Here is a 24,660-nt window from a genome sequence, read left to right as displayed (position 1 = left end):
GGGATTCCACTTGCTCTCATCAGCTAGAACTGTAATTATTTTTTGTCTTCATCTTTTCCCTCTTCCTCTTTCATTGTAGTTTGATTGGCTCCACAAAAAGAGATGAAACGAAAGAGAGAGAGAGAGAGAGAGAGAGAGAGAGAGAGAGAAGGAACAGGAGAATGAGAGAAAGAGGGTGGTGAAGATGAGAGGATAAGGACTACCATTGTGTAGCTGCAAATCAACTTTTCCTTGGCAGGCTTCCCAAGGGAGAAGAGATAAAGTAATTTGGTTTTCCGATACCCAATACGGGTCGAGGGAGGGGGTTGCATTAGGGGGAAGAAGGGGCAGGGAAAATAAAAACACATTGATCTAAGGGGCTAATAGTACTGTTATCTGGGCCAGGCTGATCGGAATGAGAGAATTGAAAAAGTAATAAAAAGTGAAACATTCCCTCTTGATTGAAATAGATTGGGCTGGCCTTTGGTGTCTGGATAGGCCTCGGTTTCTTCTCTCACGTCATCGGGTCCCAGGCAGAACCTTCTCCAGGGTTGCCCCAGAGGCATTTGGGGTGTTTCCATGTCAATTATGTTCCATCATTTCTCTTCTGCTTACAGAAATGATGGCTTTGACTTATTCCCAATATATCCCAGCTGTCCGCTGAGCCTAAGCAGGTCACTAGGTTAAAGCAGGCTGCTCATAATTGCTCTGGATCTGCTGGAGCGACTGGCATATCTAACCTCTGACCCTCGATGCAGACTCTTACTGACATCTTCAACGTGATTAGCGAAGAGGAGTGGCTCTTGTTTCAGTGATTTCAGTGACAGTTGTTACTCCCATTAATAGTTAATAGGCACTTCAGCAGAGATTGCGAGCGGCTCAACTTGTGGTCCTGTGGTTCTTGTAGGATGTGAAGAAATCTAGAAAGTGGTTTAGAATGACACAGATTGTGTTTCTGGAGTTAAGATTCACAGTGTATGATTTGATTACAAGTGTGACAAATCTGAGTTTACCCCAGCAGGCACAGGATGTCAACATAATGTCAGACTGATGTTACCCCAACGTCATGGGACGTTGCATTTTGTTTGAAAATGATATCAGGTTGACGTCAGAAACCAACGCCAGGCCGATGTCAATGTCTAACATTGGACAGACGTTGCATTTTAGTTACTTTCCAGTGCAACCTAAAAACAACTAAATATCAACTTCTAATGATGTTATAGCTTGAAGTTGTGTGGACATTACCTGTATTACTGAATATATTTATCAGACGGCGGATTTTGGTGGCCATACCTGATGAAGAAATGTCAGTATTTGACATCAATATGACGTTGATTGGTTCTTTTGACGTTGGATTTTGTTAACTTTCCAACACAACCTAAAATCAACAAAATATCGTAGTTTTACATTGTAATCGGGTGTCAAAATAGCACTGTCCTTAGATACTGGTGACCTAAATCTAACCTAATATTAACCTCTTATGATGTTGTGTGCAGTGGCTCCCCTAGAAAATTTTTTTAGGGGGGGCCACAACCGGCCGCATCAAATCTTGGGCTGGCGCACAAAAAAAATTATGAATTAATTTAGTGTAATGTTATATTTTTGTTTCCGGTAAATATAATAATGTAGCTTTAATTCATTTAATTAATTGCTCTTGAAATATTGCAATTTATTCCTAAAAAAAATTATTTAAAAAAAAATAAAAAAATCAATGTTTAGTTTTAAAGCACTTTTCATATAAATATCTTTTCAGTTATTTTTCACATACTTTTATTGTATAGTATATGGTATATGCCCTGTCTAAAATTAATGAAGATTAATGGATTAATTAATAAAACAAACAAATGAACAAAAGGCATTACTATATACACACACACATTCACTATACAGACTCTAAAATGATAATTTATCCATATTCCTTTTTGAGCCACAATATTATTAATACAGCTTCTATCTTTTATTGATGTACCTTAAGGTTAATATTAAATTGCCATTGCTGTCTATTGAAGGTGTGTGCATGCTGTCAAAGACGATCCGGGAGGGGGAGGGGCAGTAAATGAGCTATTTCAGTGGCACCAGTCAGTTAACAAAAATTTAGTGGCTGCTATTTATTTATTTATTTATTGAATTTATTGTGAATTTACGCAAATACATCTAAATTAATAATATCAACAACAAAATCATATTGGGGTGGCCACAGTTGTGGCCAGAGTTTACACTGAGGGTAACCGTGGCCACCCCTGGCCACCCCTTGGGGGCGCCCCTGGTTGTGTGTCTGATGAATACTCCTTTATTTACAACCTGAAATCAAATGGAATCTGCCTGAATCAAATGGAAAAGCCTGTGTGAAATCCGTATTTACCATGTTTAGTTTGTTAGCGCACATTGTTATTTTTTAGGAAAACAATTAATCCTTGCAAGTTAATCCACTGAAATAAAAATGTTTGTTTTGGTAAACTTCAAGGCGGCATGGTGGGTAACTGGCTAGCACTGTCGCCTCACAGCAAGAAGGTCGCTGGTTCGAGCCCAGTTGGCATTTCTGTGTGGAATTTGCATGTTCTCCCCATGTTAGTGTGAGTTTCCTCCGGGTGCTCCGGTTTCCCCCACAGTCCAAACACATGCGCTATAAGTAAATTGAATAAACTAAATTGGCCATAATGTATATGTGTGAATGAATGTGAGTGTATGGGTGTTTCCCAGTACTGGGTTGCAGCTGGAAGGGCATGCGCTACATAAAACATATGCTGGATAAGTTGGCAATTCATTCCGCTGTGGCGACCCCTGATAAATAAAGGGACTAAGCCAAAGGAAAATTAATGAATGGTAATCTTCAGTCATGGTCTGATCTTTTACTTTTGTGTTTTAGAGTGGTGATCTTTCTTTCTTCACGTTAGTTTGCCAGCTTTAGCCACAATTTTCTCACCATGCCCCTCCTAATGTTAGTTTGCTATGATGGAATGATGCGCAAAAGGAAGGTCCCGTCCCCTACTCAATATACTGTTTCAGTTGGAAGTTTATCAACATACTGAAATGAAAGTCTCAACAACTTCCAGCTCATGCAGACTAATTTTGTAACTATATTAATGAAACAATATTTACTAATTAAAAATGACCCAGGGCCACAAAATCCGTCATCTGTCATAAGTGTCATCTGTTTATTCTACTTTTACAGATATAACAAAGTAATTTTACTGAGAAATTTGAACAAATATTATTTCTACCCCTAGCCTTTAAACAAGATGAAATTACATTTATCTTAGAGAAAAAGAAAAAAAAATGAAATCAATAAATTAAAAAATAAAACACCTCTGCAGAATACACATATACCTTGATAACGCAATATTACAAACATTAATCCTCACATATTTTTTACAATGTACTTAATTTCATTTGCTTTGCATTTGAAAGGTCCTAAGATTTAGATTGACAGTTTGTAGAGATACTGAAATGCTCAGAAAAGAAAATTCTAAATTGGTCCCATGTTTCAGAAAAAGCCCTAGTATTGCCGTTTATTGTAAACTTTTTTTAAGTGTCTTTTTTATTTTAAATTAGGATGTATACATCATTTTAAATGCATGATTTGTTAGGATTGGAAAATTGAAAATCTGTAATCTGAGGGTTCAAAAATCTACACAGTAATCTAAACGATTTTTATAAATTCTGTAGTATTTAACTGTAATATGAACTGCATTTTACTGTAGGACATTTATGCAGTGTGTTACTATATTTTCAAAATTGACTATATTTTGCAGTAAAGATCTACTGTACATACAATTCTGTAAATACATATACAGCAAGATAAATGGTGCTATATATGTAAATATGGTAATTTTTTGCTGTTATTGATTTACAGTACGTTACTGGCAAGCTGCTTCCACTGTGCAGCTCCATTGATGTAAAGAGATGATGCCAAGGTATCCATAATGCTGGATCAGGCCGTATCTTAAGCAGATGCTATGACGGTCATGGAGGAGAGGAGAGCATGAGACTGATTTCTGAAAGACCACAGTAACAAACGAGCCTCCGCATTGATCCCATGGGCCAACCTGAACACCCGCCAGTGACCTACTCACACCTGCAGCTTCTTCACGATGGAGGTCCAGCATTCTTGTGCCCAACTAAGCCAGGTTTCTCTAAGGGTTTTTTTCTGAAACTGAACTGAACTGAAACTCTACATTGTAAAAGCGCTATAGAAATAAACAAACTGAATTGAGTCAAGTTACTGTAGATTCTATTGGAAATTGTTAACAATTAAAGATCAAGAAAAACAAGTATTGATGCTACTAGCTTAACTACATTTCTCAGAAGCTTGGCGGTAGCGTCGGTATTTTCTAAATCAAATAGCTTTTCTGTAGTGAAGCTATTATTTTAAGCAAGCAGTGTAGTAGCGTCCACACAAGCTACATTTACCGATCACGGACCTATAAGTGACGGCACCGACATTCAAGCAATTGTGAGGTCAATGTCTTGTCGTAAATCCATATGATGGTGAGAATGATGATTTCTTCTTCCTGTTTTATGGTGGTCAACAACAAACTTTTTGGCGCGTTACTGCCACTTCTCGCTCTAGTTGAAGACGTCAACAAACAATCAATGTGCTGTTACGAGAAACTTGCTTGATTGAAAGATGACTGAGGGAGAGTAGTTAAGAGATCAGTGTTGTGTTATGATGTCCCATGTTGTGTTGCGTTGCGTTATGATGCCCCTTGTTATAGTATTTTAATGGTGTAACACCTGGTTTTATTGGATTTTTTTGTTTGTGCTGTTATATACTATAATTTTTTCTGTTTAGTACAGCATATTATTTACAGTAAATAATTAAACTGAACATTAAAGCCTCATATGTTTTATTGAAAGTTTTATTGATCACTAAGATATGATTGACTTGGATTTAAGTTGCTTTGACTTAAAAATGAAAATTGCAAAAATAGCGTAAATGTAGCTTTAGCTACTTTTGCCAAGTAGATTTTAGCTTAGCTTGCTCCATTTCCAAGAGAGTAGCTTTTAGTGTAGTTAAGATACATTTTAAGTAGAGTAGCTAATAGCTTAGCTCACTACATTTTTCAAGAAGCTTGCCCAACAATGGCAATTTTTTATGGTCTAATTTTGATGAGCCTGTGCAAATTGTTTTGAATTTGAATTGTTTTGTTTGTTTGTTTGTTTGTTTGTTTATTTATTTATTTATTTGTTTGTTTGTTTGTTTGTTTGTTTGTTTGTTTGTTTGTTTGTTTGTTTGTTTGTTTGTTTGTTTGTTTGTTTGTTTTGCTATTGCTAAAAATATACCCTTATACCCTCAGACATATTTATTCAAAGTGACTTAGAAATGGGATCCAGCAAGTCATTTATCATGATGATGTACACAATCAGAAGTGAATGCTAGTAATACAAAACTTAGTCACTCGATAGACAAAAAGTCATAATAAGGCTTTTTTTTAAAGCTGTGCACAACCTAAAGTGCTTTTTAAACTTTTAGCACAAACTGTTTCCTGAAACGTTTATGATAAATAAACCATATGCTACAGGTTTTTTTATAGATTGACATGCATCTAAAATAATTGTCAAACATCTTTCATAACTGACACATACTGCTAATAATTTTCTGTATGACTCACTTTAGCTCTACATTAGAGTTTGTTGGTTCAGAGTTTAAAAAAAATGCTTCATTATTTTATCCACCGGCTGGTTATGACTTTCATATGAATGACTGAGGTGTTTTTAAAAGCCATCAGACAGTGGAATGAAGGATGACAGAAGCAAAACTGACAGATGTGAGCGATGTCTAATAATATAGGCTCTTTTTGATCTCATTCACTTTAGGTCTTCATTGAAGATATAGACAGCTGCTGCAAGGACATCTCACAGTTTTGTTTTTCAAGCTGTCGTTTCGTCATTCCTGTTTTTGAGATTTATTTTGTCCCGTTCATCAGTGTATAAAATAAAAATAACTTAAACGTTCTGTCCTCTTTATGCTTTGAGTTTCAGTGGTAAAAGTAAAAATCTATATGCTGAAAACAATTGTTTATATGTTTGTGAAAATGGTGATGGTGAAAATGGCTGTATGTTTTTTTATTTTTAATTACTTTAGAGAAAAAAAATAAAACAGTATAAAAAGTTAATTATTTAAGCTAATTCCAAAATAGTTATATAAAGTTTTTTTAAAAATGGCACTAAATATACAATATACATAATAAATATAAAAGAAAACATTAGAGTTTCCAGGTTTTCCTATTATTCGTTCATTCATTCATTAAAATTCACTACAGTGGTGTGAACCGCCAACTTATCGGGCATATGTTTCACGCAGTGGATGCTCTTCCAGCTGCAACCCATCACTGGGAAACACCCATACACTCTCATTCACACATACACTACAGTCAATTTAGCTTATTAAATTCACCTATAGCGCATGTCTTTGAACTGTTGGGGAAACCGGAGCACCCGGAGGAATCCCACACGAACACGGGGAGAACATACAAATTCCACACAGAAATGCCAACTGACACAGCCGAGGCTCGAACCAGCAACCTTCTTGCTGTGAGGCGACAGCGCTGCACCACTGCGGCCATTTTCTTATTATTCTTGTAATAATTCGAAATGTTTTATGTTTTAGATTCATTTTTTATTGTTATTTTGCATTATTATGGGAATCAAGAAATTGAATGTGATGATATTGAAAATATTGAAGTGGATCAAATCCTTTCATCAAACTTGTCCTAGAAATGTTAAACAACGTCTAATCTTGTCTGAGGTCAATTGTGAAAAAAAAAATGTGTTCACTTAAAATGTTGACTACTATATACACTCACCGGCCACTTTATTAGGTACACCTTACTATTACTGGGTTGGGCCCCTTTTGCCTCCAGAACTGCCTCAATCCTTCGTGGTATAGATTCAACAAGGCACTGGAACTATTCCTCAGAGATTTCGGTCCATATTGACATGATGGCATCATGCATTTGCTGCAGATTTGTTGGCTGCACATCCATTATGCGAGTCTTCCATTCTACCACATCCCAAAAGTGCTCAATTAGATTGAGATCTGGTTACCGTGGAGGCCATTTGAGTACAGTAAACTCATTGTCATGTTCAAGAAACTAGACTCAACAGACCACGTTTTTCCAATCCTCTATTGTTTAATTTTGGTGAGCCTGTGCGAATTGTAGCCTCAGATTCCTGTTTCTAGCTGACAGGAGTGGCACCCAGTGTGGTCTTCTGGTGCATAATGGGTCCCCTTTAAGTCCCAGTTTGTGTTTGACTGTAACGCTGTTGCTCATTCTGCAGCTGATAATGTAAATATACTGATGGTTTCTCCTCATGTCTGTGATGATCTGCATGCGGTTCCAGGCTAATCATATTCACGTGTCAGCGATCAGAGCTGCTGTCCACTGTAATAGCCTCCGCTCACAAATATCACACTTTAATATGAGACGTGTTCATATTTCTCTTTAAGCAGACCTTCAGCCGCTTCCCAGAAAGTCGTGAAGCTTTTCTCAGGCACAAAGCAGTAATTTGATTTGAGAAAAGGCCACACATGAATCTGAAGGAGACAATCATCATTCTCAGCATGCCGAGCTCACCACTGCCTGAACTGATAAAGAAAAGAAAGAAATAATAGCAATAAAGCAATAATTACATGATGAATCTAAAACAATATAATAAATACACATAAGTAATAAAGCAGTGAGGTATATAAATAAAAATATAAATTACAATGAATAAATAAACGAAATTCAATTAAATATATAAGGAAATGAAAATGAAATTAAATAATTACGTAGTTAGTCAAGAAATAAAGTTTTAAATCTAAACTTGCCTCAACACACTTGCCTGGGTGTTACAAGTATACCTAAGACCTTGATTAGGTGTTCAGGTGTGTTTCATTAGGGTTGGAGCTAAAATCTGCATGACACCGACCCTCCAGGAACAAGTTTGGTGACCCCCTACTCTAATTAATAAAAGGAATTTAAGAAATAAATATTAAGTAATTCTGAGCTGAGATATATGTGGCACATGGTGGTGCAATGGGTAGCATGTTCACCTCACAGCAAGAAGATCGCTGGTTCAAGCCTCGGCTGGGTCAGTTAGCATTTCTGTGTGGAGTTTGCATGTTCTCCCCGTGTTCGTGCGGGTTTCCTCCAAATGCTCTGGTTTTCCACACAAGTCGAAAAACATGCGCTGTAGGTAAATTGGATAAACTAAATTGCCTGTAGTGTACGTGTGTGAATAAGAGTGTATGGGTGTTTCCCAGTGATAGGTTGCAGCTGGAAAGGGCATCCGCTGCGTAAAACATATGTTGGATAAGTTGGCAGTTCATTCCACTGTGGCAACTCCAGATTGATAAAGGGACTAAGCCTAAGGAAAATGAATGAATGATATTGATCTCTGCCTTGACAACAATAACAACTTTACAGTTAAACAAGGTGATTTTGATGCCTTTTTTTGTCAATTTAAATAAATATATTGTATCAGAAATTATACATTTTTAAAAAAATTTGAAAAATCCAATTTTTCGAGTCATGATTTTCATGGCCAACCCAGACAATATATTGTGTCAAACAACTAGAATGCGGAGAACGTATGCTGGATAAGTTGGTGGTTCATTTCGCTGTGGTGACGCCAGATTAATAAAGGGCCGAAAATAAAATAAAATAAAATTTAAATATATACATCAAATCCATCTAGTTTAGATATTGAAATTCTATTAAATATATATATGATAAATTATAATTAAATAAGTAATTAAATTATAAATGAATATGTAGTTAATAAGTAAATAAATAAATAAAATAAAAAAGTTCAATTAAATTAAATTAAACTAAAATATATATTATAAATATATAAATATATACCATCTAGTTTAGGTAATTGGAATTCACTTAAATAATTAAGTGAGAAATAAAACAAAATTATGAAATCAATATAAAAAATAAAGATTAAGTAATCAATAAATCTGCATTCTGCACATTCTAGGCTAAGATATATATATAAAAAATTGTAAATAAAAAACAAAAAATGTTCAATTAAATTAAGCCAAAATATATAAAATCCAAACAGCTCTAAAAAGACAAAATAAAAAAATGAATATAAGAAATAAAGATTAAGAGTAATCAATAAAACTCTGCATTCTGCATACTCTGGGCTGAGATATAAAATAAAATAAAATACTGTAGAGTGATTACTGTTATTCTGAAAAAATGTAACTACTCCAGGAAAATAGGCTTTTAACTGCAGGAAAGAGTTACTGACATGTATATGTGTGTATGTTAGAACCTTTATGCTATCTGTTATATCCAATTTTCATTGCTATATAACTTCTTATGCAGTCCCCTTCTGATTAATAAAATCATAAAGTCACTGTTTATGTGGTATTGAAGCATCCCAGTGTCATCCGCTATATATGATATTTATGCAACCTTTAAAATGAGATGTTTGATTCTCTCAGGTGAGACGTGGCCATTTCTGCGCTCTGGCTGGGGGAAGGTAAAACCGCTCTGATAAATATTGATAAAGCTAATCTCTTTTCATTAGAGTGTTTTCAGAGACGACTGGAAGTGCAGTCATGGTCACACGTCATATCTTATATAGGCTGATCCACCGTCTATAATATACCACAGCCTGAGCAGGGAAACAAAAAAACATCTACTGGTATTATCTTTTACATTTGAGAAAAAACAGGACTTCTTAAGATTAATTGAAGAATATATAAAATGAAATTAAATTGGTAAAAGTATAATATAAAATGTTTAAGTAAGGTGACGCAGTGGCGCAGTGGGTAGCGCTGTTGCCTCACAGCAAGAAGGTCACATTGTTCAAGCCTCAGCTGGGTCAGTTGGCATGTTCTCCCTGTGTTCGCTTGCTGGGTGCTCCGGTTTCCCCCACAAGTCCAAAGACATGAGCTATAGGTGAATAGGCTAAATTGTCCGTTAATGTGTGTGAATGTGAGTGTATGGGTGTTTACCATTGAGGGGTTGCAGCTAAAAGGGCATCCGCTGTTTAAAATATATGCTGGATAAGTTGGCGGTTCATGCCACTGTGGCAACCCCAGATTAATCAAGGGACTAAGCTGAAAAGAAAATGAATGAATGAATTAATGTTAAAGTATTAATAAACTTGAATTATCTTCTTGAGATTAAATTTTAATAAAATTAATAATTAACTACATAAATAAATAAAGCCTTCCACAATATAAAACTGCTTTAAATAATTTCTTAAATAAATAAATAAACAAACTTTAGGTTACAATATTATTTTTATGTAACTTGCAAAACAAAGCATAATCTGCTCCTAGGGATCCAAGACTCAAGTCTACAACGCTGTATACGCAAGATATTCGACTTAACAATTAAACTAAATAAATTAAACCAATCAAAAATATCAAAACATAAAACAGAAACATTATTTCTTCCTCTCCTTAGAAATATAATTTCAAGCAGTTGTGTTTTAACCTTTTAATATTTAAGTTATTAAAATTAAAGGAGTTTATGAGAATGGAAATAATTGTATGTAGTGACCAAAAGTCATAAAAATAAATTAAACTATTTAAAACATACATTTTCATATACAGTTTGTTCTAGAGCTGGGTTGATAAACAATATATCAAATTCCGATAAAATTTATGTCAATAACAATAATAAGCTCTGGACTTTTTAATTCTGCATTAAGCTAGGAGCTAATCACACAGCAGAATTGTACAATGGGAGTCTGAAAGCATATTGATATTAGAGATGTACCCAATTTTCAGCCACTGAAAATGTATCGGATGAAAATATGTTATGCCGTTTAATGGACCCTCTAATATTTGTGGATTCAGTTGTTATTGGGGTACTCTTAAATCTGGAAACATTAATAGCTTATATTGAAATATGTATCGTAATCGTTCAATATGGAAATAATTATTTTAAAAATAATAAAAAGATAATTATGTAGAGATTGTATTTTTGCTTATCGCCCAGCCCTAGTTTGTTTTACTACTACTACTACTACTTATAATAATAAAAATAATCAGGGATGCTCCGATCAGGATTTTTGGAGCCGTGGCTGAGTACCGATCCCATGTCATGGTAATCAGCTGATAAAGAGTACCAATTTTGATGCTATGAGCTTTATATAACTTTAAAACTGCATTAAGCACATTTTACCTTCAAGTAAGTGAAGATCTCTCCAGTCCTAAAAGAATAAATGAAGGATGTTGCATATAATCCCTAAACACGTCATGGTCAGAAACAGCTTTACAGAAAATAATAGATAAAACAGATAAAGAATTTGTTAAGAAAAATGACTGACAATGTAAATGATGGAAGAATAATTCAATGACGAAATTTTAAAATGATATTTGATATCAAATTTGATATTTAGGAAGTTAAAATGCATGTTTCTCTGCTAGTAAACCTGTAAAGGAACACTTGCGATTGGTTCATATCATCGTCTAATAAGCGAGTACCGATCAATTAATAAAAAGTGATTTTCGCCCGAATTATTGGCCAACACCGATTCCCAGCCAATCGATCGTAGCATCACTAATACTACTCCTACTACTACTACTACTAATAATAATAATGATGATGACGATAATTAGATAATGACGCTAAAGTCCAAAGACAAGCGGTACAGGTGAATTGGGTTGGCTAAATTGTCCATAGTGTGTGTGTGTGTGTGTGGATGTTTCCTAGAGATGGGTTGTGGCAGGAAGGGCATCCAAAACGTGTTGGATAAGTTGGCGGTTCATTCCGCTGTGGTGACCCCGATAAATGATGAAGGGACTAAGCCGACAAGAAATTACGATAATAATAATAATAATAATAATAATAATAATAATAATGATAATAATAATAATGATGATGACGTTAATAATACAAATAAAAATAACAACATCAATAATAATAATTGTAATAATAACAACAACAACATTGATAATAATAATATTGATGATGATAATCATAATAATAATGATGATTATGACGATAATAATAACAACAACAATAATAATGATGATGATGATGATGATGATGATAACAACAACATTAATAATAATAATGATGATGATAATCAAAATAATGATCATAATAATGATATTGATGATGACGATAATAATAATAACAATAACAATAACAATAACATCAACAACATTAATAATAATAATGATGATGATTATGATGATAATAATAATAATCATAATAATAATGATCATAATGATGATAACAATGATAATAACAACATCAATAATAATAAAATAATAATGATGATAATCATAATAATGATAATGATAATAATAATAACAACAACTACAACATGAATAATAATAATAATAATAATAATAATAATAATGATGATGATAATCATAATAATGATGGTGATGATAATGTTAATATTAATATTAATAATACTACTACTTCTAATAATAAAAATAATAATCATAATAATAATAATAATACGTGGCACAGAAATAATAACAAGTAACAAGCCTTTTAGATCAGACGGTTTTAAGTCTGTGTAAAATGTTTATCCATAGCCATTTGCACCCTAACTATCCTTCCAAAAGCTGTTAGATTTTATTCTGAATTTTAGCACGCCTATTAAAGATCCTGGCATGGACTTTGCATAATTTATGATCAATTAATACACTTGACGAGCCACCAAATCACTAAAAGACTCTTTAGTGCGTCACCTCTTTCACTTTCTGTTGGGGGGTGAACAGAAAACACACGCGGATACTGAAATGTTAATGATGATTGCTGCTGAAAGCCTTGAATTAGGGAGGGTGCGCTTCTAAACCCCATCGTCCAAAGAGCCCCCGAGACTGTGTGAATAAGGGGGGGGGGGTCTCCTTTTGTATGCAGTCTAATGACCACAGATGTTCCTTCTGCCTCACAGACGTCCCATTAAACAGCCCTCCTTCACCTTGTATTCGTTGCACCTGCCAGTCGCTCTGCTCTGAGTCGCTCAAGAATGAGGCTGTCAGGCTGTAAAACCATGCTATTGGATGGATATACAGTACTGTGGTATTTAGGTGAAACACCAAAAGGTACTTCATTAAATTCAGTTTTATTGCCACTGTGTGTAGAAAGGAGGAAGGAAAGAAATACAAAATGAAAAATTTGAAATACAGAAAAGACAAATAAAAAATGAAAGAACAGAAATACAAAATGAAAAACTCAAAAATACAGAAAAATAAAAATAAAAGAAAGAAAGTGAATGGTATTATCATGATGAAATTACAAACATTCATTTATTGGTTATTCTAGTTTATATGGATTACTTATGGATAGAAAGTGGCCAAAAATAATTAAATCATTTAATTTAATTATTTTTGAATTTTTTTATATATATATTACAGCTCTAGAGATTAAGCAAATTTCTTGAAATAAAATAATATGAAATAATAAATAACATATTGAAATATTCTAAATAAATAAAATCTTTAATTCTTCTAGGTCAGCACAGTGGAATGAAATGCATAAATACGTGAATTTAGTTAAATTTATGGTATTTCCTTTAGTAAATAAAATATAAAATTAAATAAATTATAAAATAATAACAAATAATACCTTAAAATATTAAATTGACTTCGAAAATAATATGTTAAAAATAAAAAAAAACTTGTACTAAATATTAAAATAAATGTGTATGTGTGTGTGTATGTATATATATATGTATATATATATATATATATATATATATATATATATATATATATATATATATATATATATGTATATATATATATATATATATATAATGTTTTTTTTTTAATCAAAAACTGTTATATACATACACGAACACACACACACACACACACACACACACACACATATATATATATATATATATATATATATATATATATATATATATATATATACACATACACATGCAGTATATAGAACCGAACTAGACAAAGAAACAAATTCGTACCAGTTTGTAACTTTTAAGGACATGATTTGTACCATGGGAAACCAAAATGTACCTTTGGTTTTTAAAACCTGCAGTCAGATGCAATATTAAACCTTCATCAAAGGTACAAATCTGATCCATGAACCGGTACCACTACAGTGACAAGACACTTTGTACCTTAACAGTGTCAAATGTATTCCTTCAAGAACTATTTAAAGCGGTTTTGCTTTATCCAAAATGTCAATTTATTTTCAGTAAATATAAAACATCAAATACATTTTTTAATAATGCTTTTTAAGTTTATTTTTGTGCAAATGCATTTTTTCCATTTATTTCATAGATTTTTAAGATCTATTTTTTTTGCCAAACATTTCACAACACTTTCACAAAAATGTTACAGAAGTACAAATGGGAAATAAAAAATAAAATATAATAAAAGTATCATACATATAAGTTGTTTAATATGTAAAACCATTAATATGCAACTAAATATTGCAAATATATGCATAATCAAATGTGAATGTAGATGATAGGAATTAAAATAAATTCTACAAAAAAAAAAAAATATATATATATATATATATATATATATATATATATATATATATATATATATATATATATATATATATATATATATATATTTAGAGGGGCAACCACTGTGTAAAACATGCTGTGGCAACCCCTGATTATTAAAGGGACTAAGATACTACTACAGGTCCTCATATAAAGGACTTTATATAAATAAATAAAGAAATAATAATAAATAAATAAACTAAATAAAATAAAATAAATTAAAAAAATGTATTTTACAATGCTATACAACTATAACAGACCTGCGCACTGCATTTCATGCACTCTTCTTATCCTGCCTTGACTTTTTTGATGAGCGTATGTTTGCTTATTGTTTTGATAAGTATTGACTGAGCAGTTGTGCAACACTATAAGGCTTCTCTCTCGTCATCAGTGGATGAACTCACGCATCTGGCTGAAAGCTGTCAATCAAAGTCCTCAGTTTGCAGATGCAGCAGCTGTAGTTCAGTACAAGAGCCAGTAGGAGGCAGAATAAACAACTGCACTCTGGATGAGACTCTACCAATCTACTACAGCGAGCGGTGTGTTTCGGCTTTCAGTTGTCTGCTTGAGTAGCTGTTTGCATGATCACAGAATGCATCGCCTAACCGGAAGGGTTTTAGCATTCATATTTTGTCATGGGGATTAGCGCAGACACCCGCAAGAGCCTGTGTGTTTAATCAGCATTAAATAAGAGGGATCAGAGATGTTTCAGCATTTATATAATGAAGGCAACTGTACAGCAAGCATGCATCTTTAGCACCCAGTTACAGGAAACAGCTTTTCATAGCACAGGCATACAATGAGAAAGAAAACTAGGTAATTATTTGTGCAGCATCTCACTTCGTAGAAAACGTAAGTTGTTCTTATTTGATGGAGAAATGTAAATAATTGCTAAAATATTTCTAAAGGTGGGTAGGTTGGTGTAATTTTTGATGGAGTTAATATGAGATTTAAATATAAAAATAAATCTATATATGAAACATTATAATTAAGTTGATGTCATATATAATGTAAAAGGAAATACTTTCAAATCAGAAAATAACATAACTATTTATTCTGAAACCCACCACGTGCGTGTCCGTTTGTTTTCAAACAGCGCGTTTATGTCCTTCGCTGCCATTAACAGCGCCATCTGGCGTTTCGTATGAATGGATCACATTATAAAACGACGTTTTTCATCGTCGACTGTTTATCTTAACCTCGGAATAATTCGCGAAATTTGCACACGATTGAAGATTTAGCTTAGGAAATATTAAACTTCACGTAGCAGTCTAACTCGCTGTGCACAGGTTTGAACCTCAGCCTTTATGAAATAACGTGACATGGCAGTTTAACCTAAAGCTGACATCGCTCAACAGGTATGTTCCTCCCTAAGTTACAGATCCTAACTTTACTTCATCCTGCAACCTGATTCATATTTTTGACACTAATAATATTTTGCTAAAACATCACATTATTGAAGCCTATATTTTTATAGTGAGGTAAAATGGAAAATGTATTAATATTTTTGACAGGACATATTGTAAATGTAAAATGTAAACAAGCATCTGTTATACGGCTGGTAACGTTACATTAAACTCCTAATTATAACTGTAAGGGAATTTGTCATAAATGTTGGCTTAGTAGTAACGTTATCTGTATTTTTAAAATGCTCTAATAGTTATTAAAAAGAAGCTTACACAAGACTAATGAGCAAATCTTTATGCAAACATGACACCTGTCATCTTTAAAAACACCTACAGCAATATATATATATATATATATATATATATATATATATATATATATATATATATATATATATATATATACACACATACTATAATAATTCCGTGGTTAATGTTTTTGTAGAGAGTAGAATAGCTGTTCTTTCAGAAGTTGCTAATTACTTAGCGCCTGAAGGCCAAAACTTACAAAGTGTAGTTGTAATCTATACAACCTTATTGTATAATGCAGCCAAGGGCTCTTCTCCATACAATGAAAACAGAACTAAAATAAGTAATAAAGTGAAAGGACAGTAGTTCTTCTGGAGTGAAGAGCACATGAGAGCAGAAACCTGATGCCACTCATATTATATCAGGCAAAGGCGTACTGACATACTGTACATCACTCTAAAGTTTCAGGTCTTTCATCAGTCTTGTAACCCAGACACATCAACCGTGCCCGTCGTACACGGTTTGGATCTCAGTGTGAGCTGTCACTGGACTCGTCTGTGTTGCAACCGTTCTGGGTCTTAGTTACAAATCATGAAAGGAACATGAAACAATTATAACAGCACCAAGCAGAGATTAAAAGAATATGTGAGGAGGCTCGGGACAGACTCGGGGAGACACAGATATTGAGAGGGGGTTGGATGCATCCTGAGCCTCCATGTTATGCATGCAGACTTTAATAAAAGAAGGAAAGGGAGCGATCTCTCTGTCGAATGCACAGGTCTCTGGTGGCTGCATTGTGAGTGTTTGAGACATTAACTTTACATGAGTATATGGGATGTGCTGTCGAACAGAGAAAGAAAATGTTTGAGATAAAGAAACTTTTGAAAGCACAAGTACTAATTTTTAAATAGATCCTTATTTGAATGCTTTAAAACTGTTATAAGTGGTATTTATTCTTCTACTTTTGTAGAATTGTTTTATCTGAAAAAAGTCAGCTTAATTGAGAGTTTTTCTGAGTTAAAAGTATCTAAACATTGTTAGAATAAAGATTGTTTACATTAGATAAAAAAAAAAAACATTATGGGATTCAATGTCTTATTTTGAGCAAGTATATTTGCAAAAATTTCCATATGATAAACAGTGCTTTAGGGTTGCATGATTTACCGGTACTATCATACTATGGCTTCAAAATACTGGTAGTGCTACTGTAGTTTTTAAACAGTAGTATCATCATTAACGGTTCTAATAGTTAATGTTACATGTGGAATGATTTAGCCATCGGCCGGTATAAGATTCTAACAGTATGATAACCTTGAATAAAATATTACGATTTCACAGTATTGTGATTAGTGCTCTAAAATATGTTCTTTTTTAAACGTCTAGGTAAAAAAAAAACTAAAACTTTTCCCCCTTTGAACACAAAATATTTTATTTTGAGAATATTTTGGAGCAGTAAACATGTCAGGCTAAATAGATCAAGTAAAATATTGTCGTCTGCTGTCTTTATTTGTTTCAAAAACACAATTATATACAAAAATGTATATATATATGCAATAACAAAAAAAAAGAGTCACAATAAACAAATAAAACAATGTCTGATAATACTTTTTTAATAGTAAGGGAATTATTAATTACATGTATCTATTATAACATATAAAACAGGGGTGGCTGGAAACAAAATGTTATTGAGGCTATAGTGGACCAAAGGTAAATATAGATGCCATGGGTAATTTCCTAGTTTATTTTATGATATTTAAAATAACTAGAAAACATTACTTTTTACTGTATTAACCCATACGGTATATTTAAAAAAAAAATGTATTATGAACATCTGACAGTAAAAACAAAAACAGTCTCATTTATAACAGAATGGAGTTACACTTGTTTTTGCCTTGATTTGTTCACCCATGTTTTCTGCATGTTCCTCTATCCGTCGAGTGACATTATTTACATTTAATCAGATTAATTTAAAAATCAGATTCATTTAATTGAACAAGGCATGGGATGATAACCGTTTTCAAGGTATAGTCTATTTCAAACTAGAAATTACCCCAACTCTTTCTATTCTTCTTACTCTCTTTTAAGATGAAATGGTGGGCCAAATCAAAGGTTACAATGGGCTAACTTTGGCCCGGGGGCCCTACTTTGGACATCTCTGATAAAAAAATATAGTATTTCTCACAATTTGCTTCATTTCAATGATTTGAATTATGAACTTATACTGTAAGAGGCTGCACAGTGACTCAGTGGTTAGCACTGTTGCCTCACAGCAAGAAAGTTGCTTGTTCAAATCCCGACTGGACCAGTTGCTGTTTCTGTGTGGAGTTTGCATGTTCTCCCTGTGTTGGTGTGGGTAGCTTCTGGGTGCTCTGGCACTCGTGGCTTTTGCTATAGGTGAATTGAATAAACTAAATTGACCGTAGTGTATGTGTGTGAATGTGAGTGTATTTGTGTATACCAGTACTGGTTTGTAATTGGAAGGGCATCCACTGCGTAAAACATATGCTGGAATAGTTGGCGGTTCATTTCGCTGTGGCAACCACTGATATATATATATATATATATATATATATATATATATATATATATATATATATATATATATATATAGTAAGGGACTAAGCCGAAGGAAAATTTATGAATGAATTAATACAGTATCACAATACTACTTGGTGTTGTGATACTTCAGCTGGTATACTATCATGAATTTATAGTATCGGGACAACCATACAGTGCTTAAAATATAAAATTTTAATTAAAATGCAACCTTTAAATATTTTATAAAAGAAAATGAAATAAAATGAATGATAATACAATATGTATTAATATACATTATTCACAAAAATGAAAATAATAATAAATTCAATTCATAAAATACAATTTTACCATATAGAAATAAGTAAAATAAACATTTTAAATGATAAAAAAAGTATAATCCATTATGTGGCATTTATATTTATACTATACTAGTTTACACATTAATGTTATAAAAATCAATTTTGCATTTTATTTCAGTGAAAATATCTAAACATCCTCAAAACTAAATAATTTACTTAAGAAACTGAATTTAATTCTAAAATAGTTACACTGTTTTGCTTTTGAGATCTTAAGTCATAAGTGTTTAATTGTGATTTTAATAGTGTGTCTAAAAAGTACTAAATGTATAAATAAATATTGAAAGTTTTGTTTTTTAATAGACATGATATGGCAAATTCTTATTTTATGGATCCATTTTGCAGTATTCCTTTTAAACGATTTATTAATAAAAGTTCTTCTATACATTTGTTTTCAGTAAGTAATTTCGCTTTGATATATGTCACAATAGGGGAAAAACGTTGCTTGCAATTTTCATTTCATGTCACATTTTTGCAGTAATATTCTGTGGTTTTCTTTTTAACCTAAACATGCTTTCTTGACATTGTTACCTTTTATCAAGTAAGACAGTTTTTCCATTGAAGCGGAGTTAAAGGCTCATCATGTATTGAGGGTACAAATTCAAACCTGCAGGTCTATAGAAAGCAACTACACATGTATCGTGCCCTGTCTCCCTTGCACTTCTTTAATATTCCATCAGTTCATGCGCTCAAAGTCAGGGGGCTAATATGAAACCACTCTGTTCTTATATAATGCAGGGGCTGCTGGAGTGTCCTCCATCTGAGATCCAGGAAAGAGAGGCCATCCTCGCTCACCGGCTCTGTTCCCTTGTGTGAAATGAAAGGTTGGTGTCTTTTCAAAGCTGACAGCTGTCATAGGCACAGGCTGAGGAAGGTTAACCATCTCTCATAAAGCCATCTGAGACTCCCAGTGCACACTGGGAGTGCTGCTTTACTGTGTGCTTGAAATGCAAGTATGCATGCTTGAGGTGAGGGGGAACATATGATAGCACTGGAGGTAAGAGAACACTTGCTTCTAGCTTGGTAAAAGTAAGGACTTAATAGGTGTGTATGCTTATAATAAAATCAGGTTTTGATATATTAACTACACTCACTGGCCACTTTTTAGGTACACCTGTCCAACTACTCGCTAAAGCAAATTTCTCTTCAGCCAATCACATGGCAGCACTCCAGTGTAAGCACCCCAAGCATGTAGACATGGTCAAGACGGTCTACTGCAGTTCAAACAGAGCATCAGAATGGGGAAGAAAGCTGATTATAATGACTTTAAACGTGGCATGGTTGTTGGTGCCAGACAAACTGGTCTGAGTATTTCAGAAACTGCTGATCTACTGTGATTTTCATGCACAACCATCTCTAGGGTTTACAGAGAATGGTCTGAAAAAGAGAAAATATCCAGTGAGCAGCAGTTCTGTGGGTGCAAATGTCTTGTTGATGCTAAATGGCTGAGGAGAATGGTCAAACATTGTTCGAGCTCATAGAAAGGCAACAGTAGCTCAAATAACCACTCATTACAACCAAGGTACGCAGAAAGGCATCTCTGAATGCACAACACGTCGAACATTGAGGCGGATGGGCTACAGCAGCAGAAGACCACACTAGGTGCAACTCCTGTTAGCTAAGATCAGGAAACGGAGGCTACAATTCACACAGGCTCACCAAAATTGAACTGCGAAAGATTAAAAAAAAACATTGCCTGGTCTGATGAGTTGCAATTTCTGCTGTGACATTCAGATGCTAGAGTCAGAATTTGGCATCAACAACCTGAAAGCATGGATCCATCCTGTCTTATCAACGGTCCAGGCTGCAGGTGGTGGTGTAATGTAGTGAGGGATATTTATAGTTTCTAATTATCGTCAATGTAGTGCAAAGTAGGGCTCAAAAATGGGTCCATTGTCCTACCTGACCAGAGATCAGATGTTGCTCAAAGTGGAAAAAATCGACCTGGAAACATTTGATCGATTATAGATTCTGAATATTTTGATGAAACTTTTTGATTAATCGAGCAACCCTATTTAGGGCCATTTAATAATTGCACATCAAATAAATATATTTATTTATTCAGCAAGACAAGGCAAAGCAAGTTTATTCACATAGGCAATTCAATTCACATTGGCAATTCAAAGTTCTTTACATAAACAAGAATAAAAGAAACAAGTTTAAGAATTAAAAAACAACAGATAATAAAATGATTAAAAACAGATTAAAATGTCTTAAAGGAGGTTTTAAAGATTTATTGCTTATTTATTTATTATTCTATTTAATTGTATTGTATTGTTATTATCAGGGTTTACTGTATTTTTTCAGTTGATATATTTATATATATAAAAATTTATATATATATATATATATATATATATATATATATATATTAGTATTTATTTTATGCATTGTTTAATAATATAATATTTTTTTATGTATTGTTTAATAATATAACTAGCACTAGCCTTTTTCTGTTCACTCTGTTTGTTAGAAGTATGCTAATGGCCTTTTATCAGAGAGAATGCTGTAGCCAGGAGCACTGTTGGCGATCTGTGTTTAGCAATGAGCTGAATGACTTGGATTGGAAGGTTGAGATGATTTGGTTTTGGGCTTTTCCTCCAGCTCAGCTTAGCCTGATCTGATTTAATTGAAGCTCTGCTCTTCCTCCAGGCGTGTTTGTTGGGACTGTAAAGCCCTGTGTGAGTCTCTCTGTTTTTATTTTATGTGTGTGCCCATCTGACCTTTTACATCTCAAGCTAAATTCCTGTCCTGTGTTGTCATCGTCTTATCGGTTGGCAGAATCGCAGTGCATGTGCTGGTGCTGTTTCCGGTTATGTCACTATGTGTAAGATAACATTTGTCATCTTGCTGGACCTGCTGTTGTGTGTTCATAAGTTGCAGAGCAAATACTCCCATTGAAGGCCTTTAAATGGACAAAATCCTTTCTTTCTTTTCTTCCTTGAATGACTAACAAACGGAGGCTTTGTGAAATACCTCCCTCTATTTTCTCTAGTCATTTTTGGCCTCCCTCATAGCCATTATTCAGATCCCCTTCTTATGTGACCTTTAACCTCGGGACCAGACAGAACCACACAGGAAGAAATGGCCATGTGATACATTGGCACTCATAGGGTCAAAGTTTGGTGGGTTTAGATGGTTAAAATCGTGTTTGTCTATTCAGACGTGTCTATAGTGAAGGATTTTGGACTGTGTTTTTGTAAAACATGTTGTTTTTCTTCGGGGTCTTTAGACACATGATTTGAGATAATATGATTGACTGGGTAGAAACTGGAATTAGATTTTTTATTTTTATTTTCTGGTTTAAATTCAGCTTCACACTCATGGAAAAACTCAAATATATTCTGAAATATCTTTAACAAATGCAGGAAATCTGAACCTTTTTAGTGATGTCATGATATTTTCAACCTAGAATAAAAAGAATGTATACAGATGCAGTAACTCTTGTTTCACGCCACAAGCGTAAGCAGAGCATGAGCAGCGTGTGTTTTTTCAACATCCATGTTAACTAGGTTTGGTTACCAAAACCTGGTGCCATTATAGCACCGGTACCTTTGTAACCGGTATGTACCGGATCAAATCAGCATTTGAATTTCAGTGCCTAATTTCGGTGCCACTGGTGCTGCGACAACAACGTAAGAAGCATCAAAGAGGTGCATCAAAGGCATCTCTAAACATTTAATTCTAAACAAGGAATATGGTCAGGCAATGTCAGGCATTTGTTATTGTCGCTAGGGAACGGACGCACGTAACGCGTGCAGTACAGTGCATTCAGCCTGGTTTTCGGTGAGCGAGAGCGACACACTTGCGATCAACATGCACGATCGCGTTCATCAAATTTGTTTAGATTAAGCATTCTAAAGCGTATTTTACAAGCAAGGATTCTGATACAGCAACGTGCTTTACAAAAGTTGCGTGTAAGGGGGAAACACGTCAAACTTAATGACACATTTGTGGGCTCAAAAAGGCAAAGGAATGCCTCTCTCGCGTGCTCTAGGTGTCACGTGCAATCGCTCCCTCGGGCACTCGCTTCCTCTGCCTTCGCGGCTCTTGCTCTCTCTGTGACGGTGCTGTGCGCATCAGTTGCCTGCATTCTTCAGAAATTAACGCCCAAATTGACTCGGGTAATAAAAAGATTAAACTTCAGTCATGTTCATGTTGTGAAACACTATCAAAATGTCCATGGTTGATGGTATTAGACTTCTGTTTTCAATAGCGATTTTAACACTTTTAATATAGTAAGTCCTCAGCTATGCAGAGACCATTATTAATCAGAAATCTCGTGTGCATAGTTTTACGTTAGGAAATGCAGTCTTGAATTTACAAACAGTCGGCAAGTACCAAAGAACAGATGTAACACATTGATCAAATGTAGTTTTCAGTCACGCTCATGTAAGTCATATTCAACTGGTTTAGTTTTGCCTTCATTCATTTTTGATTTTCGTCTTTAACACATGATTTATTTACAACACATTTTTAAACATAATAGTTTAACTAACTCGTTTCTAATATCTACTTTTTTATCTTCCCCTTGGTGACAGTCAGTGCAGAACATTTTACTAGTTATTTTGCAAGACAGGTGTATTCTGACAAAGTCCCTTTAAGTCTTTAATTAAGATTGAAGTGTCATTTAAAGACTTAGTTAACTACGAAAGTTGAAATAATTAGTCAAATTATTTTGTAACTTTTTTGTTTAGTATATCAGAAATATAAAGTAATTATTTCTTAAGGAGGCTAGTAATACTGACCTTATTTTTATTTAAATTAAAAATAGCTTTTATTCACGGAATAAACAATAAGAAATAGGACTTATTATGACTCCAGAATAATAATTCTTTTTAGGAAACACTGTTAAAAAATTCTGAAACATTAGTTTAAATGAATGGGAACGCAAAACAAATTGACCTCCACTGTAGGCCTATCTGTTAAAGTTTACAGGTGAAACAATGTGCCTTGATGTACTTGAATGTTAGAAAATTGTTATCCTACACCAGTACAAAGTTACTTGTCAAATAAATTAACAAGGAACATTATTTTGAGTTTAAGTTATTTAATTATCTTGTTTGTGAATACTACAGAGTGATGCATGAAAAAAATGACTTCGAATAATTTTTAGGTATTTTGTGATATATATGTTAAAATATGCTTCCAAAAGTACGTGGACCCTATCACAGGTAATTGTCTTCTGATCGAGTGCACCTGAAAAGACATGAATGACACTCCTCTTAGAGCATGAGAAGCATACAGTTCTTAAGGATCTATATCATTTGTAAAACAAAGACTTGCAGCTTAAGGAAACAGAAAAGGAGGACATTGCCGCGGGCCTCTTGGAGCAGATTAAAAGTTTAAAAAAAAAAATGTGTGTGTATAGATCTTTTTCATGGCTGCTGCATGGTGGGCGCCATAGCGACCAGCTTCTTCCGGTAGAATGCTAAAAACTTCCGTTTACAGCGTTTACAACTGGTAATTTGCACTCCGAAAATGGGTTTTAATAGCATTTTTAATATATTACAGAGTGTTTTTGTGACACACAACTTAGAAATGTGTCTGTTAAAGCCGTTTTAATCTGTCAGATGTGGTTCAAGCCCGTCAGTAATACAAGAAAAACGTTCTCCTAGTTCACGTGTCTACCGTCAAAAAATACAGTGTGTGTGTGTGTGTTCCCG

At 33.8% G+C, this 24,660-nt stretch overlaps 2 long non-coding RNA genes across 18 annotated transcripts in view; both read left to right on the top strand.

Annotated features, from left to right (window-relative positions):
• LOC141379295 (uncharacterized) overlaps positions 1–6,066 on the top strand; it is an 85,134-nt gene extending 79,068 nt beyond the window's left edge. For 3 of the 7 annotated variants that reach the window (XR_015518543.1, XR_015518542.1, XR_015518539.1), the window contains one exon: positions 3,833–4,819. This is a non-coding gene — a long non-coding RNA (uncharacterized LOC141379295). Of the gene's footprint in view, positions 1–3,832 lie in introns of all 7 variants that reach the window. The other 4 variants (XR_015518538.1, XR_015518537.1, XR_015518541.1 and 1 more) reach the window with 3 other exon arrangements.
• Positions 6,067–15,000: 8,934 nt separating this feature from the next.
• Positions 15,001–24,660, top strand: part of LOC137488661 (uncharacterized) — a 332,037-nt gene continuing 322,377 nt past the window's right edge. For 8 of the 11 annotated variants that reach the window (XR_015518519.1, XR_015518518.1, XR_015518520.1 and 5 more), the window contains exons 1-2: positions 15,594–15,803; positions 19,733–19,818. This is a non-coding gene — a long non-coding RNA (uncharacterized LOC137488661). Of the gene's footprint in view, positions 15,804–19,732; positions 19,819–24,660 lie in introns of all 11 variants that reach the window. The other 3 variants (XR_015518527.1, XR_015518525.1, XR_015518528.1) reach the window with 1 other exon arrangement.

This window comes from Danio rerio, chromosome 20 (genome assembly GCF_052040795.2).
Source record: "Danio rerio strain M-AB ecotype USA chromosome 20, GRCz13ab, whole genome shotgun sequence".
In the NCBI taxonomy this organism is placed as follows: Eukaryota; Metazoa; Chordata; class Actinopteri; order Cypriniformes; family Danionidae; genus Danio; species Danio rerio.
The sequence above is the reverse complement of the archived record's forward strand: the minus strand, read 5'-3'. Positions and strand labels throughout refer to the sequence as shown.